The 27,166-nt window shown below is 45.3% G+C and overlaps 1 protein-coding gene and 1 pseudogene across 1 annotated transcript in view; one reads left to right on the top strand and one right to left on the bottom strand.

The window, feature by feature from the left end:
• The window catches only part of LOC147737882 (uncharacterized), a 540,045-nt gene that overhangs the window by 462,843 nt on the left and 50,036 nt on the right, over positions 1–27,166 (bottom strand). The gene's annotated exons all lie outside the window — the stretch shown is intronic.
• LOC147737884 (uncharacterized) lies at positions 2,285–4,506 on the top strand (annotated as a pseudogene).

Consider the following 27,166-nt stretch of genomic DNA (forward strand, 5'->3'; position numbering starts at 1 on the left):
GCTGTGGGGAGACCGCATAGCGAGACACGTCCGTAGTCCAGCCGAGAGAGACATAGAGCTTGAACCAGTTCTATTTCAATCTCTTTGCCTTGTCTTTAAAGCCCTTATTAGGATGGGTCCTGCGCTAATGCCCAAAACAATGTGATCGGTATATCCCTACAAGAAGGCTCCGCTCCTCATCAGCGAGACTGATGAAGGCACCGAGGTTTAGGAAAGTCAGGTCATGGGGTAGATCCTTTGGGGTGACAGCGGCCAAACTGTAGAACGAGCTCCCGTGGGAGATCAGACAAATTAGGGAGCTCTTCCCTTTTAGAAGAAGTTTGAAAACCTGGCTGTTCCCCAAGACTTAGTTGTCCGGCCATGTATCCGACACATCTGTACTCTGAGTTGCTTAGCGCCAGGATGCCTGCAAGGTGACAGTGCGCTTTATAAGCTGAATAAATAAAAATAAATAATAAACAGTGTGTGCTGTTCAGGGGCATTCTCCATCTTGTGGAAAGAATGAGCGCACCTCAGTATTGTTCCATTAAATGGGGCCACAGTGGTTTGTACAGGTGATGTTGAAAAGCTTGAGTAGGAGGACCCATGAAAGGTCATGGGAATTACATGGTTGTAAAATCTTGTTCGCAGGTTTTGTGCTGGAAAAGGAATGTTGAAAGCAGGTCTATGCATGTGAGATTGATTGATTGATTGTGGGTTTCTAAAGCACTAGAATCGACTCCCGAAGGAGTATCTCTGCGCTGTAGACCGCTGGGGAATCCGTCCTGGCTTTCCCTGTGAGATGGTCCCTACTGGGTATCTCCAAGGTGAAACCAGACATCCCCGGCGTATGTGGGGGGCCGTTGTGGAGATGAGGCAAGCTAATGCCCAGAGTTGCCGAGTGTGATCCCTAGTTAGAGTAGGCACAGAGACAAGAATTATCGAGTCCGCTGACCCTGGTCCAAGACCCTGCCGCGTCGGGAATCGAACCCTGGTCCCGGGCCGTCCTCTGCTCCCGGGTCTGCCGCCTCTAACCAGTGAGCCACACCACTCCAGGTGCAGGTGAATACATTTAAGAACAGGCCCTACCTTGTATGGAGGGCAGCAGAGGTGCAGGGTATATGGACAGAGCAGTTTGGCTTAAGTGATATTTTTAAGAGAGTGTTTGGGGTGCCTGACATAATCCAGTGGTGAAAGAGCGATAACAGGTTTGGCTTTGGCGCACCATCTGTGCTCTAGCTACGCTGATGCACCACAGCTGTCGACTAGTAGGCCGCCAGGCTAGTGTGCTATCTCGAGCTCTAAAGTTAGAGGTGAGACAACTAAACAACAGAGCAGCCCAGCTCAATCTCCTAGTCCATCCGTGGAACTCCCTCCCAAGTGGATAATACTGACAAATATTTGAGAGAAGTAAAACCACAAAGTAAGATATAATCATTAAACTGCTGCTCTACTGCATATTGTGAGTGTAGTGGATGAAGCCAGGCACTTCTGCGAGCAGCAATATTTGATTTATGGCGCAACATCCTGATGTCCACCCTTCTATCTTGAGTCTTCCTGATCCATCTCACATCTCTTACTCAAAGAGCTGTTCTTGTTTTAACAAAACCATGACCATATGCATCTACCTAAAGCTGTAACTAGTGTATGAGTGCTATGCGAGCGCCCTTTTTTTTTGACTAACTTACTCATGAACACCTTTGCTGAAATAAGTAAGATGTGACATATTGAAAGCAACTTTTATGTAAATTTCTGTGTATGGTTAAATATGCTTTCATAAGTTTGAAAAAGGGTAATCAAGAGATATTTATACAATCAATTAAAAATTTTGTATACACATTCCGTTATGTTTCCCTTTAAGTAATTTTAAATCGTTTTACTTCTGACAGAAAACAATCTTTGATTGTACGAAATGTTTCAAAATAAGGAAGATAACACTGTAAATCTGCAAAGACGAAGTCCGAAATATTGAGTTCCAGTATTCAGGAAAACATAAGTGCTGTGATAGCCAGCTGAACAAGAACATAAACTGAGACATCCTGAAAGAAGGGACTAGGGACACGAGAAATTCCGTGATTCCACGAGTCTCAGCTGTGCACCTCCATGCCTCAAAACGAAGAAATAACCTCCAGAAAATTAAGACAACACTGATAAACCTCATCTTGTGTAAACATGTCCAATAACAGCTTTGATCATGAGGTCGGTATGAGGTGGTTACAGCAGTGCTCTGCTTCCTAAAATAATACCAGGCTACCAATCAGTGCTAGAGGTATATTGCAAACTGTTTCAGAACAATCCACAGCAACCATTGAAAAGCGCAACGGAGTGGAGTCAGACAACTGTAGGTTCAAAGAAATAGGGGTTCCGCTGTCTAAAATACACAGCACCGTCCCAGTGTGCACCGGCCAGAAGGACGATGGATCTTTACCCGCATGCGTGCAGAACCATTATCCAGTCTAAAGACATAATCGCCCACGAAGAAGCCTTACACACATTATGAGATTGGGAAGTAGTTGGTGCCCATTGCACTTTATTCTTTAATCGGAAAACAAACGTGCAAAATACGACTCATACAGGGAATGCAAGAATAACACAAGTGCTTTATCAGTCATGTTGGCCCTTCAGGAAGTACAGTCAAGGGATGTACACAAGTATATACCAGACCCAGAGACACTAACCAAGAGAGAAGTCTCAGACACATGCAGTGAGAGCTTTAGTTTGTCATCAAAATTGAAACCCCATCAGCAAACACACACAGGGAAAACACAATTCAAATGCACTGAATGTGTAAAGAGCTTTATTCAGTTATCAGGCCTAAAAAGACATCAACGAACACACACAGGGGAAAAACCATATAAGTGCACTGAATGTATGAAGAGCTTTAGCCAGGTATCAGGACTCCAGACACATCAGAAAACACATGCTGGGAAAAAACCATATAATTGCACTGAATGTGGGAAGAGCTTTATATATTTATCAGGACTAAAACGGCATCAGAGAACACACACAGGGGGAAAACCATTCCGGTGCATTGAATGTGAAAGTAGTTTTAGTGAATCTTCGACATTAAAGATTCATCAGCGAATACACACTGGAGAAAAACCATTCAAGTGCAATGAATGTGGGAAGAGCTTTAGTCGATTACCAGACCTAAAATACCATCTGAGAACACACACAGGAGAAAAACCATATAATTGCACTGAATGTGTGAAGAGGTTTAATCATTTATCACACCTAAAACAGCATCAGCGAACACACACTGGGGAAAAACCATTCCAGTGCAGTGAATGTGGAATAAGTTTTAGTGCTTCATCAACATTAAGGAGACATCTAGGAACACACACAGGGGAAAAACCATTCAATTGCAATGAATGTGGTCAGCGCTTTATATATTTATTAGGACTGAAACGGCATCAGAGAACACACACAGGGAGAAAACGATTCCAGTGCAGTGAATGTGAAAGTAGTTTTAGTGAATCTTCAACATTAAGGATTCATCAGCGAATACACACAGGGGAAACACCATTCAAGTGCAGTGAATGTTTGAAGAGCTTTAGTCGATTATCAGAACTAAAATACCATCTGAGAACACACACAGGAGAAAAACCATATAATTGCACTGAATGTGTGAAGAGGTTTAATCAATTATCACACCTAAAACAGCATCAGCGAACACACACTGGAGAAAAACCATTCCAGTGCAGTGAATGTGTAAGAAGTTTTAGTGACTCATCAACATTAAGAAAACATCTGCGAACACACACAGGGGAAAAACCATTTAAGTGCAGTGAATGTGGAAGAAGTTTTAGTATTCCAGCAACATTAAGGATTCATCAGAGAACACACACAGGGGAAAAACCATTTAAGTGCAGTGAATGTGGAAGAAGTTTTAGTAATTCAGCAACATTAAGGTTTCATCAGCGAATACACACAGGGGAGAAATCATTCAAGTGCAGTGAATGTGAAAGTAGTTTTAGTCGATCTTCAACATTAAGGATTCATCAGCGAAGACACACCGGGGAAAATCAATACCAGTGCAGTGAATGTGGAAGAAGTTTTAGTGATTCATCAACATTAAGGAAGCATCAGCGAACACACACTGGAGAAAAACCATTCCAGTGCAGTGAATGTGTGAAAAGCTTTAGTCTATTATCAAACCTAAAACAGCATCAGCGAACACACACTGGGGAAAACCCATTCAAGCGCAATTGATGTGGGAAGAGCTTTATATATTTATCAAGACTAAAACGGCACCAGAGAACTCACACAGGGGAAAAATCAATCAAGTGCAGTGAATGTGAAAATAGTTTTAGTGAATCTTCAACATTAAGGATTCATCAGCAAACACACACGGGAAAAAACATCCAAGTGCAGTGAATGTCTGAAGAGCTTTAGTCGATTATCAGACCGAAAGCACCATCAAAGAACACACACAGGAGAAAAACCATATAATTGCAGAGAATGTTTGAAGAGGTTTAGTCGATTATCACAACTAAAACAGCATCAGAGAACACACACTAGGGAAAAACCATATCATTGCCATGAATCTAGAAGTAGTTTTAGTGAATCATCAACATTAAGAAAATATCAGCGAATACATACTGTAAAAACCATTCAAGTGCAAGGACATATATATATATATATATATATATATATATATATATATATATATATATATATATATATATATATATATATATATATATATCCGCTCCACTCGCACCAGCCTGTCGCACTCAGAGGCGGGTGCCTGCCAGTCGGGGGTGCACCCGACGTCAATGACTGCTCCAACAATCCCTCCCCGCAATCCTCAGGAAACAGGAGGCAGCACTCCAAAGGCAGGTTACACAAAATAAATTTAATATCTCACAAAGCGCTTTCGGCACTCGGCCTTCGTCAGTAATGAGACGCTGACCACAAACATCAACGTGTATTTAAACACCCGCGTTGCTCGGGTAGTAAACACAAAGATAGGACTATCATAACAAAACAAATCGGGAAAGTGGCGGTCGCCATCTTAGAGTGATTATTATCGCAATGTGTATATGCTGCCAGTAATACCTCAATGTATATCAAATTAGAGAAAGCATACAATGCGACAGTGTAAATCATAGAATCACGCCCTGAATGGGCCAGTGCAATTTCAGACGACGTCTGTCCATTCATAGTGGGTGAAATATGCAGTGTTAAAGTAAGATGGGAAATTAAAAATAGATCCCAAGCGCCATATGGCTACAGCATTAACACAAACTCTAGTCCCATATTCTTCTTTATGTTATAAAGCCCTGGATGGGCATAAATTCATCATCATTTCTGCAACGTGACACAATCATCATGGAAAAAATTCATTAGAAATTCATTCATCATACTCATTGATAACAATTAAAGAACGTGAAGCAATGTTACTGTCAATTCAAATTAAATCATCCCAGGTGTACAGCTAGGTCCTCATGCATGTTCAGTCCAGTTGGTATTTTACTCAACAAGTCTATAATGTACCGTGATTCCAGCCTCCTTAACTTTAAGAGTCTGTCACCACCCCTGACACTCACAGGGACAGAGTCCAAGCAGAAGAAAGTGAGCAATTCTCTGTTGCGTGCATGCTCTTTATCGAAATGTCTTGCAACAGGATAACTGACATCTGCATTCTGGATCGCTCTCTGGTGTTCTAGTATCCGCAGCTTGACCGGATTGGTAGTACTGCCCACATACCTTCTGCCACAAGGACATGTGAGGCAGTACACCACATAAGACGTGGTACATGTGAGGAATTTTGAGATTCTCTTAGGCTCCTTTACACCTGGAATGCTGTACCGAGTTACACGTTTACTTCCCTTGCATGCCTTGCATCGTCCGCAGGGAAAGAAACCTTTCATAGGTTCAATTTTGGGTTTGGGTTTCAATTCATCATGGTGACTATGGACCAAATAGTCTTTTAGTGCTCTTGCTTTTCTAAATGTGATCAGAGGATGGGAGGGCAGATCTTGCTTGATAACATTATCCGTCATCAGAATGTTCCAATGTTTACGCAAGATGCGTTTGATGTCTCCAGAATTCCTTGAATATGTGGTTATTAGTCGGAATTGCCCAGACTCGGAATTGTTATCCTTTTCATGAGTTTTATCTTCCAGCAACTTGCTCCTATCAAGGTTCTCAACTTTATTCAGTGCTTGTTTTAATATAGTCGATTTACAAAAAGGGGGTGGTGATGAACAGAGTGTCTGAGTTAAACAGACCACTCTTACCCAGTCCAAAGATCAGGGCTTGATCCATCACCGTTATTTATCTCACTGCCCCATCCCAGCTCAGAACCTGGCTATATGCAAATCAGTCTGTCCCTGGCCCAGTGCATCATGGGAACAGGGCAGACTAAACTAACAAGCCAATTCTTCACCAGAAAGGAGACAAGCTACCGAATTGGCTTCTGTAGTTTGGTTTGTCCTGTTCCCATCATGCACTGGGACAGGAACAGACTAATTTGCATACAGCCAGGTTCTGAAACTGGGATGGTGCAGTGAGCTAAAAAACGGTGTTGGATCTAGCCCTGATCTTTTGACTGGGTGAGAGCTTTCTGCTTAATTCAGAGACTCTGTCCCTCACCACCCCTTTTTGTAAATATTTTTGTCCACCCTAAGCGTGGAAGGGTATTCTCAGATGTGAGACCCTTGCTCATTGCACGAACAGGATTCAAGCAAACCGGGCCGAAGACGGCTGTAATGCCAGAAACCGGTCCCCGGGAGCTTGTTTCCTTCCCAGTGTAAGAATTGGCTTCTGTAGTTTGGTTTGTCCTGTTCCCATCATGCACTGGGACAGGAACAGACTAATTTGCATACAGCCAGGTTCTGAAACTGGGATGGTGCAGTGAGCTAAAAAACGGTGTTGGATCTAGCCCTGATCTTTTGACTGGGTGAGAGCTTTCTGCTTAATTCAGAGACTCTGTCCCTCACCACCCCTTTTTGTAAATGTTTTAATATAGTGGCATTGTATCCTCTTGCTTTGAACCTTTGTATGCAATTGCCGGCTGCTTTTTTGAACTCATTGTCCTTAGTATTGTTTCTCCTTATCCTTAAAAGCTCACCATAGGGTATACTGTTGACCAAACTCTTAGGATGCCCGCTGGTTGCATATAGTGTTGAATTCCCTGCGGTAGCTTTTCGAAAAAGTTTGGTATGCAGATTGCCTTCTTCAATGAAAATAGTCAGATTTAAGTAATTCACTTCCTTTTGGCTAATTTCTCCTGTGAATTTCAAGTTGTTCTCATTGTTATTTAGTACCTCCAGATATTCTTCAGCTAACTCTACTGAACCTTCGATGATAATGAACAGGTCGTCTATATAACGATACCAACATCTCACCAGTTCGTTCCATTTGCTGTTGGTATTGGACCAGGCCACCCGCTCCTCCCAATGCCCCATGAATAAATTCGCGAAGCTAGGGGCCGAGCAAGTGCCCATCGCCACGCCTGTTAGCTGCTTGTAGAGGTTCGTTCCAAAAAGGAAGATGTTAATCTTAGAAATTCAATCAACATTTTATTATGTTCATAATATTTCACTGGCCTACTTTCCAGGAACCAGGAAACAGCTTGTAGTCCTTCTTCATGCTCAATGCACGTGTACAAGCTGGCAATGTCGATGACCATCATAGTGTACCCATCTAGCCAAACCATCTTTTCAATACAGTTCAAGAAGTGTTTCGTATCCTTAAGATAAGATTTCAAATTGACAACATGGGGAGAAAGAAAAGAGTCCACATATATAGACAGATTTTCAGTCAAGCTATCCTGAGAGAATACAATCGGCCTCCCGGGGGGATTCACCGGATCCTTATGTATCTTGGGTAGATAGTAAAAGGTCGGGGTTACTGGATTTAGGCATCTCAGAAACAAATGTTCATTCCCATTCAGCATGTTGCTGTTATACCACTTTAGTATCATGTCATGGTAGTCTTTGATGCTCTTATTATATGTAGATTCGTTCACCCTTGCATATGTTTTGGGGTCATTCAATTGCCGCAGTGCTTCTTGATCATACTGCAGTTTGGTTAGCAGCACGATATTTCCTCCTTTATCCGAGGGTTTGCACACCAGGGACAAATCATCACAGAGCTTCTTTAAAGCAATTCTTTGCTTATAGGTGAAATTCGATCTTCCATAGTCAGTTCCATGTGTGCATCTGAGAGTTTTTAAATCCTGGATGACTGCTTCGGAAAATGTGTCTATGGCGTCCGCTCCCATCATTGGCATGAAAGTGGAACTCGGTTTGAAGTTCGTTGCACCCCCTCTTTGCTGTACTTCCATTTGTGTCCCCATCTGTGTGTTTCTTAGGTTGACAGTGTCATCTTCTTCTATCTCCCTTCTCAATTCTTCCAGAGATCGAATGCCCACAAGATCTTTGCATAGCAACATGCTTTCTTCTGTGTCACCGGCAGCCGCCGGTTTAGGTAAGGGAGGTTTCAGTTTGAAGTATTTGTACAGCTTTAATTTGCGGGTGTACTTAAATAGATCTATTCGTGTCTGTGTAAACTCGAAGTTCTTTTCAGGGCAAAAAGTGAGTCCCAGTTTCAAAATATTTTGTTCCTCAGTAGTCAGGATTTTGGGTGTCAAGTTCACGATTGTGAGATTATCTACAGTGCCTATGTCTTCTTCTTGGAGGCACTCTTCATGCTCCTTGTTACGGGTGGCGAGCCTACGGTTTTTGTGGCACATTGCGATAATAATCACTCTAAGATGGCGACCGCCACTTTTCCGATTTGTTTTGTTATGATAGTCCTATCTTTGTGTTTACTACCCGAGCAACGCGGGTGTTTAAATACACGTTGATGTTTGTGGTCAGCGTCTCATTACTGACGAAGGCCGAGTGCCGAAAGCGCTTTGTGAGATATTAAATTTATTTTGTGTAACCTGCCTTTGGAGTGCTGCCTCCTGTTTCCCGAGGATTGCGGGGAGGGATTGTTGGAGCAGTCATATATATATATATATATATATATATATATGTATATATATATAAATATATATATATATATATCAGATACAAAACGGCATCAGAAAACACGCACAGGAATCATTCAAGTGCAGTGAATGTTGAAGTAGGTTTTATGAATATTCAATATTAAGTACTGATCAGCGAACACACGCGGGAAAAGCCATGTCATTGCAGTAAATGTGTGAAGATCTTTTGTCAACTTTCAAAGCTACAAAGACGTCAGCCTCTCTTCAGAAGAGTGGAGGATCAATAATGAAGGTCACAGAGCTCCAGCTGTGTGATAGCCAGGCCGAGCACACTTCAGAAGAGTGCAGGATCAATTATGAAGGTCTAAGAGCTGCAGCTGTGTGATAGCCAGGCCAAGCACACTTCAGAAGAATGCAGGATCAATAATGACGGTCGCAGAGCTGCAGCTGTGTGATAGCCAGGCTGAGTACACTTCAGAAGAGTGCAGTATCATTAATAAAGGAGACAGAGCTGCAGCTGTGTGATAGCCAGGCCGAGCACTTCACTTCAGAAGAATGCAGGATCAATAATGAAGGTCACGGAGCTCCAGCTGTGTGATAGCCAGGCCGAGCACACTTCAGAAGAGTGCAGGATCAATAATGAAGGTCTAAGAGCTGCAGCTGTGTGATAGCCAGGCCGAGCACACTTCAGAAGAGTGCAGGATCAACACTGAAGGTCTAAGAGCTGCAGCTGTGTGATAGCCAGGCCGAGCACACTTCAGAAGAGTGCAGGATCAATTATGAAGGTCTAAGAGCTGCAGCTGTGTGATAGCCAGGCTGAGTACACTTCAGAAGAGTGCAGTATCATTAATAAAGGAGACAGAGCTGCAGCTGTGTGATAGCCAGGCCGAGCACTTCACTTCAGAAGAATGCAGGATCAATAATGAAGGTCACGGAGCTCCAGCTGTGTGATAGCCAGGCCGAGCACACTTCAGAAGAGTGCAGGATCAATAATGAAGGTCTAAGAGCTGCAGCTGTGTGATAGCCAGGCCGAGCACACTTCAGAAGAGTGCAGGATCAATAATGAAGGTCACGGAGCTCCAGCTGTGAGATAGCCAGGCCGAGCACTTCACTTCAGAAGAATGCAGGATCAATAATGAAGGTCACAGAGCTCCAGCTGTGTGATAGCCAGGCCGCGTACTTCACTTCAGAAGAGTGCAGGATCAATTATGAAGGTCTAAGAGCTGCAGCTGTGTGATAGCCAGGCCGAGCACACTTCAGAAGAATGCAGGATCAATAATGAAGGTCACGGAGCTGCAGCTGTGTGATAGCCAGGCCGAGCACACTTCAGAAGAGAGCAGGATCAATAATGAAGGTCATGGAGCTGCAGCTGTGTGATAGCCAGGCCGAGCACACTTCAGAAGAATGCAGGATCAATAATGAAGGTCACAGAGTGGCAACTGTGTGATAGCCAGGCCGAGCACACTTCAGAAGAGAGCAGGATCAATTATGAAGGTCTAAGAGCTGCAGCTGTGTGATAGCCAGGCCGAGCACACTTCAGAAGAATGCAGGATCAATAATGACGGTCGCAGAGCTGCAGCTGTGTGATAGCCAGGCTGAGCACACTTCAGAAGAGAGCAGGATCAATAATGAAGGTCATGGAGCTGCAGCTGTGTGATAGCCAGGCCGAGCACACTTCAGAAGAGTGCAGGATCAATAATGAAGGTCACAGAGCTGCAGCTGTGTGATAGCCAGGCCGAGCACACTTCAGAAGAGTGCAGGATCAATAATGAAGGTCGCAGAGCTGCGGCTGTGTGATAGCCAGGCCGAGCACACTTCAGAAGAGAGCAGGATCAATAATGAAGGTCATGGAGCTGCAGCTGTGTGATAGCCAGGCCGAGCTCACTTCAGAAGAGTGCAGGATCAATAATGAAGGTCACGGAGCTGCAGCCGTATGATAGCCAGGCCGAGCACACTTCAGAAGAGTGCAGGATCAATAATGAAGGTCGCAGAGCTGCAGCTGTGTGATAGCCAGGCTGAGTACTTCACTTCAGAAGAGTGCAGGATCAATTATGAAGGTCTAAGAGCTGCAGCTGTGTGATAGCCAGGCCGAGCACACTTCAGAAGAATGCAGGATCAATAATGAAGGTCACGGAGCTGCAGCTGTGTGATAGCCAGGCCGAGTACTTCACTTCAGAAAAGTGCAGGATCGGAAAAAAAAATAGAAAAAATGTTTATTGTTTAGTTAATTAAAACCATAACAATTTAAGGCTAATAACAAATGCGAGAAAGACCAATAATATGGCAAAATACATTAAAAAAGAATTAAACATACAATCTCTTCTTCTCTTCATGATGTTTCTAAAAATCATTGTTAATAAAAGTTCTGTGCAGAGTGGTAGTCCATTTTTTGTTCCTCGTTGCCGTATTTAGCACAGCTTTTCAAATGCTGTGAGAAATGTAATCAGTCTACCGTTCAATGGTGGATCTGAGGGATTTAGGCATGCCGTTATTGCAGCTCTACAGGATCTAATGCCTCTGTCATTAAAGCTTGATTTTAGGATCCTAACTCGTTCTTTATACAGATTCTTGCATATGCAAATTACATGGATAAAATCTTCTTTGTGAAAGTTGCACAGCCGACATGATTTAGAGCCTGTATGCACCCAAGCAGGCTGGTCAGCCAAGGATGGTAGTGACCCAAAGTGTAATGCCAGAAGTTGTTTTTTTACATTAATTGAAAATGTTTCGCTCAGATATACCGCCGGGGCAAGGGACTTATAGTTGTTTATCACCATCCAAGCGTGCGACCTTGATCTAAAAATATTTTTATCCAATGTTGACGAATGGATTTTTGAAACTTTGTTTATAGCTTGTTTGAAAGATTGGTACGGCAGATTTTTATTCCATAATTCCGTTGTACCTGTAGTTAAAAGGGATTTGCATAGGTACTGACTAAAAAGGGAGGTTTTGACCACAGGGCTTCATTTATTTCTGATGTAGCTACATTTTGCTTCAGGCGATACCAAGTTTTCACTGTCGCGTACATTCTGCCTATGTCTTCATTTATTAGGCCGAATTCAAGGCAAACCTGGGCTGGAGAGGCAGATCTTTGAATCTGGAATACTTTTTTATAGATGGAAACTATTAGTTTATTTAAGACCTCTCCATCTTCGCCATGGAAGGCAACACTAGCATATGTTTGTGTTGGCAGGATTTTTGCCTTCATTACAGCTAGCAGGGGTTTATATGAAGGGCCCTTCAGATTTTTAGCCAGTAAGCTCAAAGCAAATATGAGCGCGCTTGTTCTCTGAGACATGTACCTTTTTTTGCCCCGTGATGTTTCTTGAATTATCAATATAGAGACCTAGGTACTTATTTACCTCCTCAAGTTTGTTACCGTTAAGCCAGATTGTCTGTTTACTTTTCTGTTTGGCCCCAATCACCATTGTTTTCGTCTTGGATATGTTTATTTCAAGATTATTTTCTGAAGTATAGGCTGACATTTCATTAAGACTTCTTTGGAGACCGATCTTTGTTTGGCTCATTAGCACCACATCGTCGGCGTATGCAAGGTGAGAAAGTCTCAATCTACCAAGTTTCAAGGGATGGGAGTTATTATAATCCAGCCTTTGAGCGAGGTTGGATAGAAACAAATTAAAAAGGTGAGGGGCCAGAACACACCCTTCTTTGAGGCCGCTGGTGGTTGTCAGCTTCCGTGATAGTCTGGACCCATCACCTATCTTGATCCTTAGCCAGGTGTTTGAATAAAATAGCAATAAGCCTTTTAATAGCTTTTCAGGGATGTCCCAAGCTCGCAGCTTTTTCCACAGGAGGTGGCGATCAGCGCTATCAAAAGCTGCTGTTAGGTCTATAAAGCAGAGGTAAAGATGTTATTTCCTCTGCTTATACTTGTTTGCAATTATTGATAGACCTAAAATATTCGTTGTCGTCCCTAAACCTTGTTTAAAGCCTGTCTGGTTGGCCAGGATGAGGTTAGGGTTATCAGACCATACCATGAGCTCTTCTAGCACCAAGGTGGCAAAGTATTTGGCCTCTACATCCAGCAGAGCTATCAACCTGTAGTGAGCTGGATTTGCTCTTTCTCCTCCTTTGAATATAGGGGTCAGAATCGAACCTTGCCAATTTACTGGTATGTTGTTTAGGTGCTCTATGTCTTGATATAGGTTAGTAAGGTAATTACCCCAAAACGAGATATCATGTTTAAAGATTGATTGGGGAATTCCATTGGGGCCTGGCACACCGTCATTTCTGCCTTTCTTGATTATACGTCTAACCCCTTCATTTGAAGGTGGCGAGTAACTTATTGCCGCTATCAGAGAGGCATTTTCCTCCGTTGGAATGGTATCAATGTCTAGTAGCTCTTTTTTATGAGGAGTTATCACGTCTTCATGGCTAATCGTTTCAGTGGCCTCTTCGAATTTGCCTTTTCCAGCAGCTAGGTGGTGAGTGTTTCCCACGGATGTATCTTGGGTAGATGTTTCAGTAAACCTTGTGGATAAAAATTCCACCCACTCTGATTCTTGTATGTTGGACGATAATGCGTTCACTGGTCTATGCAGTTTATTTATGATTAACCAGAACTGTTTTGAGTTGGATTTCTTGGAGCTACAGAGAAGTTCGGCCCAGAATTTATCATTGCTCTTTCTTTTATTTTCCCAGAGCTCTCTTTTATAGCGTTTCCATAGCTGCCTTACACTGTCCCAGACCACTGCGTCAGGGACTGTTCTTTTTAGCCTCCTTATAGATTTTCTGAGTTTACATTTCAAGGCTCGCAGCCCTGCCGTTAATGTTCGTCCCGAGTCATTTTTATGGCCGTGATTGTTTGTCTGTTTTTGTGCAGATGACATTAAAGAAGTTCAGTCTTCCGTGAGGTTTTCCCATGCTTGAATTTTATTCTGGGCCCCAGCTATGCTTACTGTTAGCTTCTTTTTGATTTTTAACTGCAGCATTTCAATTGTGTCATTTGACCATTTTAGTTGTTTTAAGTCGTTTAAGTCAACCGTGTGTATGTAGCCTTCAACTGTTGTGTTTACCTGATGTTTAATGAGTTTTAACCTAAAATGGATCCGCTGATATGAATGCTCGCTCCTGGTTGTGAACTCTATTGAGAAGTGGGAAAGGAATGGCATCAGCGATACTGAGATGGCTGTGTAGTCCAATCTTGATCGTGTCTTTCCCCCATGGTAAGTATGATTAGGGGGGAAATCGTCCTGAGTTCTACCATTTATTACTCTTAGCCCTAGAAACTCTAGGGCATTTACCAACCCCTGACCTACGTGATCCGTTTTTTGCCTCGTTGGCTGATATGGATGTGGGATGTTCCAAAATATGTTATCCGATGTTAGAGATTCATCCTCATCCGGGGTGTGAATTAAGTTTGAATTAAAGTCCCCATGTGAGTATCAAGTCCCATAAGGGAAAGGTACTCCTGATTTTTGTGATGCTTGCAATTAGTTGTTTGTTATGGGCCAATTTTTTTCTGCCCGTTGGATGCGCATATGTGTTTATGAGGAGGACGGTTTTTGTTCTGCTGGCTGACCCAGTTGATAATTTGATCAGTTGGATGTTAGGTCCTACAGAGGCCATCTGTTCGCTTTCAATTTTTAGCTCTGTGGATATGTAGACTGCCAGTCCCCCTTTTGGGCAACCAAAGGTTTTGGGTTTGCTGGTTGGAACTGTGTAATGGATGTAGTTTGTCAAAGGGAGAACTTCTAGTGCCCAAGTTTCCTGTAGAGCTATTATGTCATAGTTTACCCATTTTTCTGGATGGGACCCGTTCTCCAGCCATTTTTTTGCCCCTGCGATGTTCCATGAGAGCATTTGTATGTTGTTCAAATCTTGGGTTGCTAGTTTCTTTTTCGTAGGTCAATGGCATGAGGTCGAATTTTGCGCTCCTGGCAGCCAGCCTCAATTGTCCTTGGCCACATCCAATCCGTGTACTTGGTCGTTCTGCAGCTCCCTTTTCAATGTTGTCAAAAGGCTGCTACCAATTGCGCCTTTAAGGAATGTTTTATTATTCAGCGTGATGTCTTTACGCTTTTGACTGTTACCATTGCAGGGATTAAAAATGTTATTTAAAGGGCCAGGATAGCATGGTGTTGCAGGCTTTAACAGTTTAATTCCCCAAGCTTCAAATTGAGCCTTAGCATTCATGACTCATGCATATCAAGACCTTTTTATTTGTTTAGCTCATCTTGGGTCTTTTCTCTTTTTGCTGCCCGCTATTAATGCTGTGTTGTGTTTACCTCCTCAAAGCGCCAGGACGCCCCTTTGCTGGGGCAGCTGTACGCGGTACAAATAAAAATAACATAACATAACATAACATATGCTGGGCGTCTTCTTTGGTCAGCCAAGTTGTCAATGTTTGCTCCTTATTTTTTAGGTGATCCATTCCTATAAATTCTACTGCCAGTAAATTCGCTGAGGTCAAATATTTTAACACTGGGATATTTGCTGTTAGTTTCAATATATTCCCCTGTTCAATATATCATGATGCCCTTTTGAGTCATATTCCGGGATTAGCAATAATTGCCGTTTGGTTGGATCGTTACAATGACCTGACTGAAGCATTGGTTCGACAGACTTATTTTCCACTATGATTTGCTTTTTGTCGTCTTTTATTTAAATTTTTATATTTACATGTTGGATCTTGTCTCCCACCGCGGGACGTAAGACCTGGAGATCGTCCGCCCAGCGTCCCGAACTATGGGCAGTTTCTGCTTCCTGTTCCATTTTCCTTCGTGCTAACTCTCCTTCCTGTATCAGTTGGGAATTCCTTCGCTTTTCCGCCATTGTATAGGTTTCTCCAGGACCAAACACTTGGACCTCTGGGGATGTCCTTTTCAGGCCTTCTGTTGTGCAGTCACCGCACTCTTGGAACCCCGTGGTTATAATTTCATGTTTATCATTTACCTTTGTTCATTCTTTCCATCCTTCTTCACAGTGTTCCTTGGTACAAAGGTCCAATTTTGTTTTGGGTTGACCTTGATTATTTGCAACATTATTTCCCTGCCCTTTTACCTTGAAGCAATTGTGAGGTGCTAAACTGCTGGTCATAGGACCTAGTTGCTCTTGGATTCTCCTGTCTTCTTTGATGATATCAGTGCATTGCCCGCTTTTGTTCTGTGGGTCTTTGAAGACCTTAAGCTTCCTTGTTTGTTGATTTCTGGTTAAATTCCCTTCTCGGGTGGCCTTTTTCTTTGGCCCATGTTTGTTATCTCCTTTTCTTTCCACTTGATTATCCTTGTCTGCCAGTTCTAGGTTCGTGGTACTGGCCGACAGGTCGTCTGTTGAAATGATGGAGACTGAAGTTATGTTGCCCGTCTTTGGTAGGCTGAACATTGGGTAGGTCTTTGTTGTCAACTGATCTGTTGGCAGGGACGTTTTGTTACATGCTTTCCTGTTGCGTTTCTTTTGTTTGCGTGATAGTTTTTGATCTTTATTGCTTGTTCTCTCCTGATTGTCTGTTTCCTCCTCTTTATGAGATTCGGGGCTTAAGTGAACTTGGGTGTTTACTATTTTAATTTTTGTTGGTTCTTCTTCTTTTTTTTTTTTTCTTTCCCTCCCAAAGTAGATTTATTAATTAATATTATTTGTTCAAGGAGTGTAGGCAAAAGGCTTAGTTTGTTAATTATTGGGCAACATGCACACTGGGCAGAGTATTTTGACTGGTGAACAACCTTTACAACGAAACTTTTACAACGCACTACCATTACAACGCGAGCATTACAATGCAAACCACTACAACGCATTGCGCTGGGGGGGGGGGGGGGGGCGCTCTAGGATAGGGAATACGTTTAATTTTCTATCCAACACCTTCCCTAGTTTCCCCGGGGACTGGAGTTGGAATAGAAAATTAAACTTTTCACTATCCAGCACCTCTAAGCGCTATGCGTTGTAAAGGTTTGCAATGTAAAAACCGCGTTGTAAAGGTAGGCGTTGTAAATGTATGCGTTGTAACATCATACATCCATATTCATAAGATCTATTTGAATATCCATTTTATCGCTTTGCATGTTAAACGCTGATATTGTTGTCTGTAATGTATTCAATAGTGATTTAGATATCTCCAAGAAAGTACTTTGATTGATAGCTGTCTCTCCTTGATGGTACTGCGGTTTTAATTCTTGGTTCGATTTTTGATCTTGATTTAACTGATACGTATTGTCATCAAACTCCCTACAGTGGTTGTTGTTAATATTTCTTTGAGTAGTTTTAATTCCCTGTAAAGCCGTATTGTTTTGAGGATTGATGGAGTGCTTTCTGCCTTTTTGAGCAAGCGTTTCAGAACCCGATGTTTGCATGATGTCTTTAGGTTTTGATGACGTTTTTTCCGTCGGCCAGACGTGATCTGTGCCTTGTTGGTCATCTTGGTTCACCTGGTGGACCTGAGCAACTATCTGAAGTCTTGATGTTCTTGCATTGTTTGTTGCTGGCTTCTGGGTAGAAGATGTATGGTCCCCTTGGGATGATTTAAAGGTTGTTGTTGGGGAAAAGGATTGTTCCCTGTAGATTAATGCCCTTTGGCCGAAGTTTAGCGATCCTGTTGTTAGGTTCAATTGGTTCATTTGTTCTCGACTTCCGTCATTGATGTTGTGTGAGAAGCCCTCATTTTTTGACCTGCCCATTTGAGGAATGTCCAAGTTCAGGCATATATCCTCTTTATATGTCGTACTTGTACTAGTACAATTAATCAACTCCACCGTATCTGCCGGAATCAGACCGGACTTATCCTTGTTCTTGCTGGGTTTTTGCAATAGCCATTGTTTAATCGAACGGTTTGAATTTTGCCCCGCTTTGTTTTGTTCCTTCATTTTTCCTTTCCGTAGTGGAGCAAGTGACAGGGGTGCTAGAGGAGACATAAGACCAGGGATCTCTGCTGTTGTAGAGTAGCTGCTCCGGGGTCTTTAAGCAATAGCAGTCTGTCGCTCGGAGCTAGCTTTCCTTTGGTACCTTCCTCTATGTTTCTAAACAGTGTTAGTATAGGTGATATTAGAGGACTGTTTTGCTTGGTGACGCAGCCTTCCGATTTTACGCCTTGTTTTTTTTTGTTCTACTTATCACTCTTGGTTTTCTGAGTTGGGGACTGTCTGACTCTTCCTGATCTCATCTCTCTGATTTGGCTACCTTCGTAGATCCGGCTGATGGCCCCCCGAGGGCGGAGCCTTATGCCACAAGTAGTTTAACACGATTCTCCCCTCCTTTTACCCCTCCAATGCTCTCCTCTTGTATGGAGCTAAATGCGGGGTCCAGATGCCCAGCTTTAAGGGCTAGAGGTCTTGAGTACTTGCAGCCAGCTGATACCCACTACAGGTACGTCAGTGCCCCTTCAGCACCCTAGCAAAATGCGTCTAAAAGGGTCACACAGTGGTGACAACTCGCTACTCGCAGGCAAAGCAAGACAGTAGCAATTATCCGCCTCGGCGAATGCGGAGGGGAGCCTGAAGAGGAGCCGAGCCGAGCCGCCTCTGGGATCCACAGCCCAAAAGCCTCCAAACTCCGCTCTGTCCGAGGCTCCAAGGCTCAGGAGGCTCACCTAGAAGATAAAACTGGCCCCCGAGCCACCACACGCCGTTGCCGTCCTCCACTCACCGCTCTCTGCACTCTGCCGGCTGCTCCCAGCTGCTCCCGGTCCTGCGAGTGGTTGACGGGTGGGAGGCTCGGGCTCGGGCTCGGACACGGGCACAAGCACTGGCAGGATCCAAGTTCGAGAACAGAGTCAGCATGTGAACTGGTACTTGCTGATGCCGATGCCTTCACAGGTACGCTGCCCGCCTCATGTGATTCTGGGGCTTTTTGGCTCTGAGGCAACAAGTCCAGCATCTGGCGCACGGGTCAAGGAGAAGAAGACCACAGCCCAATGCACTTTCGCGGATCGCTTGAAGTGCCACATTGAGAGCGGGGGCCAGAGGGGGCCAAAGAGGACCAAGCAGGGCGAAGTACGGCCAGGCGGGAGCTACAGGCTAGTTGTTGAGGCCACCCGCGGCGCTCCTCATGGCGCTCCACGCTCCAGGCTCCTCCCTCTACGCTCCTCGCTGACGCGCCTCACCGTGAACCGAGGACAAGGCTGCTGCGGGCCGTTTAAAGTCACCCGCAGCGCTCACAGTGCTCCTGGCGCTCGGCACTAATGGCCCGCGGTGCTCACGACCTTCGCTGCCCCCGCTGGGAGATAGAGAAATGCAGGGGGTGAAGCGGGGGGCTGCAACAGGCTGGAAGATGCTGAAAGGAACCTCCGGCTTTCACGCTTCCTCTCTGGCAGCACAGCACAGCACCGCCGGGAACGGACAATCAGAAAACCAGGGTGCAGGATCAATAATGAAGGTCACGGAGCTGCAACTGTGTGATAGCCAGGCTGAGTACACTTCTGAAGACTGCAGTATCATTATTAAAGGAGACAGAGCTACAGCTGTGTGATAGCCATGCCGAGTACTTCACTTCCGAAGAGTGCAGGATCAATAATGAAGGTTGCAGAGCTGCAGCTGTGTGATAGCCAGGCCGAGCACACTTCAGAAGAGTGCAGGATCAATAATGAAGGTCTCAGAGCTGCAGCTGTGAGATAGCCAGGCCGAGCACACTTCAGAAGAGTGCAGGATCAATAATGAAGGTCGCAGAGCTGCAGCTGTGAGATAGCCAGGCCGAGCACACTTCAGAAGAGTGCAGGATCAATAATGAAGGTCTCAGAGCTGCAGCTGTGAGATAGCCAGGCCGAGCACACTTCAGAAGAGTGCAGGATCAATAATGAAGGTCTCAGAGCTGCAGCTGTGAGATAGCCAGGCCGAGCACACTTCAGAAGAGTGCAGGATCAATAATGAAGGTCGCAGAGCTGCAGCTGTGAGATAGCCAGGCCGAGCACACTTCAGAAGAGTGCAGGATCAATAATGAAGGTCACAGAGCTGCAGCTGTGTGATACCAGGCCGAGTACCACACTTCAGAAGAGAGCAGGATCAATAATGAAGGTCACAGAGCTACAGCTGTGTGATGGCCAGGCCGAGCACACTTCAGAAGAGTGCAGGATCAATAATGAAGGTCGCAGAGCTGCGGCTGTGTGATAGCCAGGCCGAGCACACTTCAGAAGAGTGCAGGATCAATAATGAAGGTCACAGAGCTGCAGCTGTGTGATAGCCAGGCCGAGCACACTTCAGAAGAGTGCAGGATCAATAATGAAGTTCTCAGAGCTGCAGCTGTGTGATAGCCAGGCCGAGCACACTTCAGAAGAGTGCAGGATCAATAATGAAGGTCACGGAGCTGCAGCCGTGTGATAGCCAGGCTGAGTACTTCACTTTAGAAGAGTGCAGCATCAATAATGAAGTTCTCAGAGCTGCAGCTGTGTGACAGCCAGGCCGAGTACCACACTTCAGAAGAGAGCAGGATCAATAATGAAGGTCACAGAGCTACAGCTGTGTGATGGCCAGGCCGAGCACACTTCAGAAGAGTGCAGGATCAATAATGAAGGTCGCAGAGCTGCAGCTGTGTGATAGCCAGGCCGAGCACACTTCAGAAGAGTGCAGGATCAATAATGAAGGTCACGGAGCTCCAGCTGTGTGATAGCAAGGCTGAGCTCACTTCAGAAGAGTGCAGCATCAATAATGAAGGTCACAGAGCTGCAGCTGTGTGATAGCCAGGTCGAGCACACTTCAGAAGAGTGCAGGATCAATAATGAAGGTCACAGAGCTGCAGCTGTGTGATAGCCAGGCCGAGCACACTTCAGAAGAGTGCAGGATCAATAATGAAGGTCACAGAGCTGCAGCTGTGTGATAGCCAGGCCGAGCACACTTCAGAAGAGTGCAGGATCAATAATGAAGGTCGCAGAGCTGCAGCTGTGTGATAGCCAGGCCGAGCACACTTCAGAAGAGTGCAGGATCAATAATGAAGGTCACGGAGCTGCAGCTGTGTGATAGCCAGGCCGAGCACTTCACTTCAGAAGAGTGCAGGATCAATAATGAAGGTCACAGAGCTGCAGCTGTGTGATAGCCAGGCCGAGCACACTTCAGAAGAGTGCAGGATCAATAATGAAGTTCTCAGAGCTGCAGCTGTGTGATAGCCAGGCCGAGCACACTTCAGAAGAGTGCAGGATCAATAATGAAGGTCGCAGAGCTGCAGCTGTGTGATAGCCAGGCCGAGCACACTTCAGAAGAATGCAGGATCAATAATGAAGGTCACGGAGCTCCAGCTGTGTGATAGCCAGGCCGAGCACACTTCAGAAGAGTGCAGGATCAATAATGAAGGTCGCAGAGCTGCAGCTGTGAGATTGCCAAGCTGAGCACACAGTGTCTGTTCACCAGATACGGATTATTAATGAAAGTCTCCAACCTGCATGCTGTGTGATAGACAGGGTGAGCACGCGGCTTCTCTTCAGGAGAGTGAGGATTCATTTATAAAAGTCGCTGAGCCGCATGTTGTGTGATAGTTGGGCAAAATTACCATTTTACATTCTTGGACGACGATTTGTAGATGGCTAATGGAGCCGAATTTTGACATGATTGTTCCACAAAAGAAATGAAAAAAAAGCTTGATTGCAGAAAAATAATATAAAGGTAGAACCAATCACGGTGCAATAAAATGTACACAAAAATGACTAAGTTTTACATATTAAAAAGAAAGGCATGTTTTTAAGATATGTAATAGAATAAAAAATGATTTGGATTTTGACATTTTACTGTTGATTGTAAAGAAATGCTATTGCGCCCCAAACTCAAGATAATGTGCGCTGCCAGCAGGTAGTCTGGCAGAGGTGGCATTAGAAGGGGTTCCTGTCTCGACAGCGTGACTGCTGTCAGCAGGTGGTCTGGCAGAGGTGGCATTAGAAGGAGGTCCTGTCTCGACAGTGTGACTGTCCTCAGCAGAGAGTCTGGCAGAGGTGACATTAGAAGGAGGTCCTGTCTCAACAGTGTGACTGCTGTCAGCAGGGAGTCTGGCAGAGGTGGCATTAGAAGGAGGTCCTGTCTCAACAGTGTGACTGCTGTCAGCAGGGAGTCTAGCAGAGGTGGCAATAAAAGGGGGTCCTGTCTCGACAGTGTGACTGCTGTCAGCAGGTGGTCTGGCAGAGGTGGCATTAGAAGGGGGTCCTCTCTCGACAGTGTGACTGCTGTCAGCAGGGAGTCTGATAGAGGTGGCATTAGAAGGGGGTCCTATCTCGACAGTGTGACTGCTGTCAGCAGGGAGTCTGGCAGAGGTGGTGTTAGAAGGGGGTCCTGTTTCGACAGTGTGACTGCTGTCGGCAGGGAGTCTAGCAGAGGTGGCAATAGAAGGGGGTCCTGTCTCGACAGTGTGACTGCTGCCAGCAGGTAGTCTAGCAGAGGTGGCATTAGAAGGGGGTCCTCTCTCGACAGTGTGACTGCTGTCAGCAGGGAGTCTGATAGAGGTGGCATTAGAAGGGGGTCCTATCTCGACAGTGTGACTGCTGTCAGCAGGGAGTCTGGCAGAGGTGGTGTTAGAAGGGGGTCCTGTTTCGACAGTGTGACTGCTGTCGGCAGGGAGTCTAGCAGAGGTGGCAATAGAAGGGGGTCCTGTCTCGACAGTGTGACTGCTGTCAGCAGGTGGTCTGGCAGAGGTGGCATTAGAAGGGGGTCCTGTCTCGACAGTGTGACTGCTGTCAGCAGGTGGTCTGGCAGAGGTGGCATTAGAAGGAGGTCCTGTCTCGACAGTGTGACTGTCCTCAGCAGAGAGTCTGGCAGAGGTGACATTAGAAGGAGGTCCTGTCTCAACAGTGTGACTGCTGTCAGCAGGGAGTCTGGCAGAGGTGGCATTAGAAGGAGGTCCTGTCTCAACAGTGTGACTGCTGTCAGCAGGGAGTCTAGCAGAGGTGGCAATAAAAGGGGGTCCTGTCTCGACAGTGTGACTGCTGTCAGCAGGTGGTCTGGCAGAGGTGGCATTAGAAGGGGGTCCTGTCTCGACAGTGTGACTGCTGTCAGCAGGTGGTCTGGCAGAGGTGGCATTAGAAGGAGGTCCTGTCTCGACAGTGTGACTGTCCTCAGCAGAGAGTCTGGCAGAGGTGACATTAGAAGGAGGTCCTGTCTCAACAGTGTGACTGCTGTCAGCAGGTGGTCTGGCAGAGGTGGCATTAGAAGGAGGTCCTGTCTCGACAGTGTGACTGTCCTCAGCAGAGAGTCTGGCAGAGGTGACATTAGAAGGAGGTCCTGTCTCAACAGTGTGACTGCTGTCAGCAGGGAGTCTGGCAGAGGTGGCATTAGAAGGAGGTCCTGTCTCGACAGTGTGACTGTCCTCAGCAGAGAGTCTGGCAGAGGTGACATTAGAAGGAGGTCCTGTCTCAACAGTGTGACTGCTGTCAGCAGGTGGTCTGGCAGAGATGGCATTAGAAGGGGGTCCTATCTCGAAAGTGTGACTGTCCTCAGCAGAGAGTCTGGCAGAGGTGACATTAGAAGGAGGTCCTGTCTCAACAGTGTGACTGCTGTCAGCAGGGAGTCTGGCAGAGGTGGCATTAGAAGGGGGTCCTGTCTCGACAGTGTGACTGCTGTCAGCAGGTAGTCTGGCAGAGGTGGCATTAGAAGGGGGTCCTGTCTCGACAGTGTGACTGCTGTCAGCAGGTGGTCTGGCAGAGGTGGCATTAGAAGGAGGTCCTGTCTCGACAGTGTGACTGCTGTCAGCAGGTGGTCTGGCAGAGGTGGCATTAGAGAAGGGGGTCCTCTCTCGACAGTGTGACTGCTGTCAGCAGGTGGTCTGGCAGAGGTGGCATTAGAAGGGGGTCTTGTCTCGACAGTGTGACTGCTGTCAGCAGGTGGTCTGGCAGAGGTGGCATTAGAAGGGGGTCCTGTTTCGAAAGTGTGACTGCTGTCAGCAGGGAGTATGGCAGAGGTGGCATTAGAAGGGGGTCCTGTCTCAATAGTGTGACTGCTGTCAGCAGGTGGTCTGGCAGAGGTGGCATTAGAAGGGGGTCGTGTCTCGACAGTGTGTCTGTTGTCAGCAGGTAGTCTGGCAGAGGTGGCATTAGAAGGGGTACACGTCTCGACAGTGTGACTGCTGTCAGCAGGAAGTCTGGCACAGGTAGCATTAGAAGGGCGTCCTGTCTCGAAGGTGTGACTGCTGTCAGCAGGTGTCTGGCAGAGGTGGCATTAGAAGGGGGTCCTGTCTCAATTGTGTGACAGCTGTCAGCAGGTGTCTGGCACAGGTGGCATTAGAAGGGGGTCCTATCTCAATAGTGTGACTGCTGTCAGCTGGTGTCTGGCACAGGTGGCATTAGAAGGGGGTCCTGTCTCAATTGTGTGACTGCTGTCAGCAGGTGTCTGGCACAGGTGGCATTAGAAGGGGGTCCTGTCTCAATTGTGTGACTGCTGTCAGCAGGTGTCTGGCACAGGTGGCATTAGAAGGGGTCCTGTCTCAATTGTGTGACTGATGTCAGCAAGTGTCTGGCACAGGTGGCATTAGAAGGGGGTCCTGTTTCAACAGTGTGACTGCTGTCAGCAGGTGGTCTGGCAAAGGTGGCATTAGGAGGGGGTCCTCTCTCGACAGTGTGACTGCTGCCAGCAGGTAGTCTAGCAGAGGTGGCAATAGAAGGGGGTCCTGTTTCGACAGATTGACTGCTGTCAGCAGGTGGTCTGGCAGAGGTGGCATTAGAAGGGGGTCCTCTCTCGACAGTGTGACTGCTGTCCACAGGGAGTATGGCAGAGGTGGCATTAGAAGGAGGTCCCGTCTCGACAGTGTGACTGCTGTCAACAGGTGGTCTGGCAGAGGTGGCATTAGAAGGGGGTCCTCTCTCGACAGTGTGACTGCCCTCAGCAGGGAGTATGGCAGAGGTGGCATTAGAATGGGGTCCTATCTCAATAGTGTGACTGCTGTCAGCATGTGTCTGGCACAGGTGGCATTAGAAGGGGGTCCTGTCTCAATTGTGTGACTGCTGTCAGCAGGTGTCTGGCACAGGTGGCATTAGAAGGGGATCCTATCTCAATTGTGTGACTGCTGTCAGCAGGTGTCTGGCACAGGTGGCATTAGAAGGGGGTCCCGTCTCAATTGTGTGACTGCTGTCAGCAGGTGTCTGGCACAGGTGGCATTAGAAGGGGGTCCTGTCTCAATTGTGTGACTGCTGTCAGCAGGGAGTCTGGCAGAGGTGCCATTAGAAAGGGGTCCTGTCTCAACAGTGTGACTGCTCTCAGAATGGCTCTGCTTTTGGCGTTCACATGACTGACAAGGTTTCTTTGAGATGGGACTAGTTCTCCTGTGTTGATGGAGAGAGAAGTGCTACTTGTGATACAAAGACCTGGGCTTCACTTCTTTTAATTCAGTCATTTTTGTCCAACCAATGTATCATTGCTAAGGAAAGTTAAAAATATGTCTGTGGTTTGGCACTCCCCTTGTTAATAATTCATAAAAATTCCATAAAATGTTCAGTACTTGTATGTATTCTGCTACAAGAGGTATGTAGACATAGATTTGTCATATTCCAAAAAGACTTTTTTAAGGGTCTTATTTAGTGCAACTTTATATACTGGGTGTTAGATTGTGTTATATCTAGACCACTGTATCTGTGATGGACGTGGAATAAAGGAGTCAAGTACAAAGAGTTTCTCAAAAAGCTGTGAGCACCTTCAAAGGGTGAACAGTTATAAAGCTAAGCTTATTTAAGTGTTGGCTTTTTGTCGAAATCTTTATGCCACAATCATATCCCGAATGCCGGTCTTCCTATGTCCAGGACTAACCAAGTGTTTTAAGCTTTTTCTTAGTATGGAAGGAATGCTGTTCCTTAAAGCCCCTGTAAGAACATACAGTGCTAAAGTTCGAGCAAAAGCAATCTATGGAGCCCTCTGCTGGTGTTACTGAGCAGCACCTTCTTGAGCTGTTGTCGTTTGTAACTTGTAAAAGAGAATTCTGTGGGTTCCTCTGCAGAATAATCATTCCATAGTCCTATGAAAGCTTAACTTTAAATGTATAATTGACTATAATGGACCCGAAAGCCCTCCTGGACTGAGCCAAGATAGGGATAAGTAAGTAGTGATGATTGTCTTTTTACCTAATGAGCTCGAGTGTGGATGATTGGCACAAGGATCACTGTCATCACCCAGTTTATCCAGCTCAAATCTGTGTATGGAATTGTGTTAAAATGTCCTCATTTTGTGCACATATTCACACTAGTACTTCTAAAGCCAGTACACCATATCTAATTGATATGAAAATGATTGTATTTGGTTCTTTTGATTGTGTAAACCTTTTTCTGCCTCTGGTTCTCTTTATAACAGGTGCTAGCCGATATACCTATAAAGCTGTTTTGAGATACAGCCTAGCACACTATTTCTATGTCCGGTAGACTAGGACATGGTCACTGTCAGAATTTGGAAATGAAACCTTTAGTTACCGTTAAATGCTAGAAAGAGCATAGCACATCTACAACGCCAGAGTTCCATCCACCATGGCACTTTTTGTATGGAAGGCTTTGTGAACCAATGATATTCAAGTAAAGAAAGATGACTCCCTATCGACTTGGCTACCTGTCCTGTAGGACATGGTGGGTGTTCACCGAGAACTGGCTTCTCAATCTAGGTGGAGAGCACTGGGGAGGCTCAAACTAATTTAAAAGGTAGTTTGGTTGCTGTCCCTAGCTTTTACTGCAGTATACAGAATAAAAAGGTCATACATTTCTGAAACACCTTGTTGCTGAGTCCGAGGGGATGGATAATATGATAACAAAGTGGCAATTTGCCAACAGTTATGTATTGAGATACATTTTCACTGTATTAAAGCCCTTTAAATAAAAATAATTTTTTTAAGAACACTAGTGCGAGAATCTTGCATTCCTCCTAACAAACTATAGAGTTTTAGGTCAAAAAGTGACTTCATTATCTTAAGAATTTCTATTACCCATAAGTTGGAGGATGCTGCTGGTAACATATTTCCGCGGGTTTTTTTTTTAAAATAAATTTTTATTGCAGATGCACAGACACAAGAAGGATCACTTCGGCAATATCATACGTGCAGGAATTCAGTACATACAGAAACAAATAAATCCAGAAACCCCCCAATTCTCATCAGTGCTCAAGGCAACAGTCAGTTTATCCACACATAAAGTTTGTTTCGACGGAGCCCCGCCTCAGCATAGAGGGTGTCCATGGTAATCATCCGGGCATCTGCTTTTGTTTTTTTTGTTTTAAACCAAGCCCCCCCACCCCCCCACAACACAACAGAACAATGTGAGGGAAATTAAAAAAAACATCTTCACATATAACATGTATCAGGATAGTCATGATAGTAGTATATGCGGTTCCCATCAGCCCCAGCCCTCCCTCCCGCGCC

The sequence above is a fragment of the Lissotriton vulgaris genome, chromosome 1_1 (genome assembly GCF_964263255.1).
Source record: "Lissotriton vulgaris chromosome 1_1, aLisVul1.2, whole genome shotgun sequence".
In the NCBI taxonomy this organism is placed as follows: domain Eukaryota; kingdom Metazoa; phylum Chordata; class Amphibia; order Caudata; family Salamandridae; genus Lissotriton; species Lissotriton vulgaris.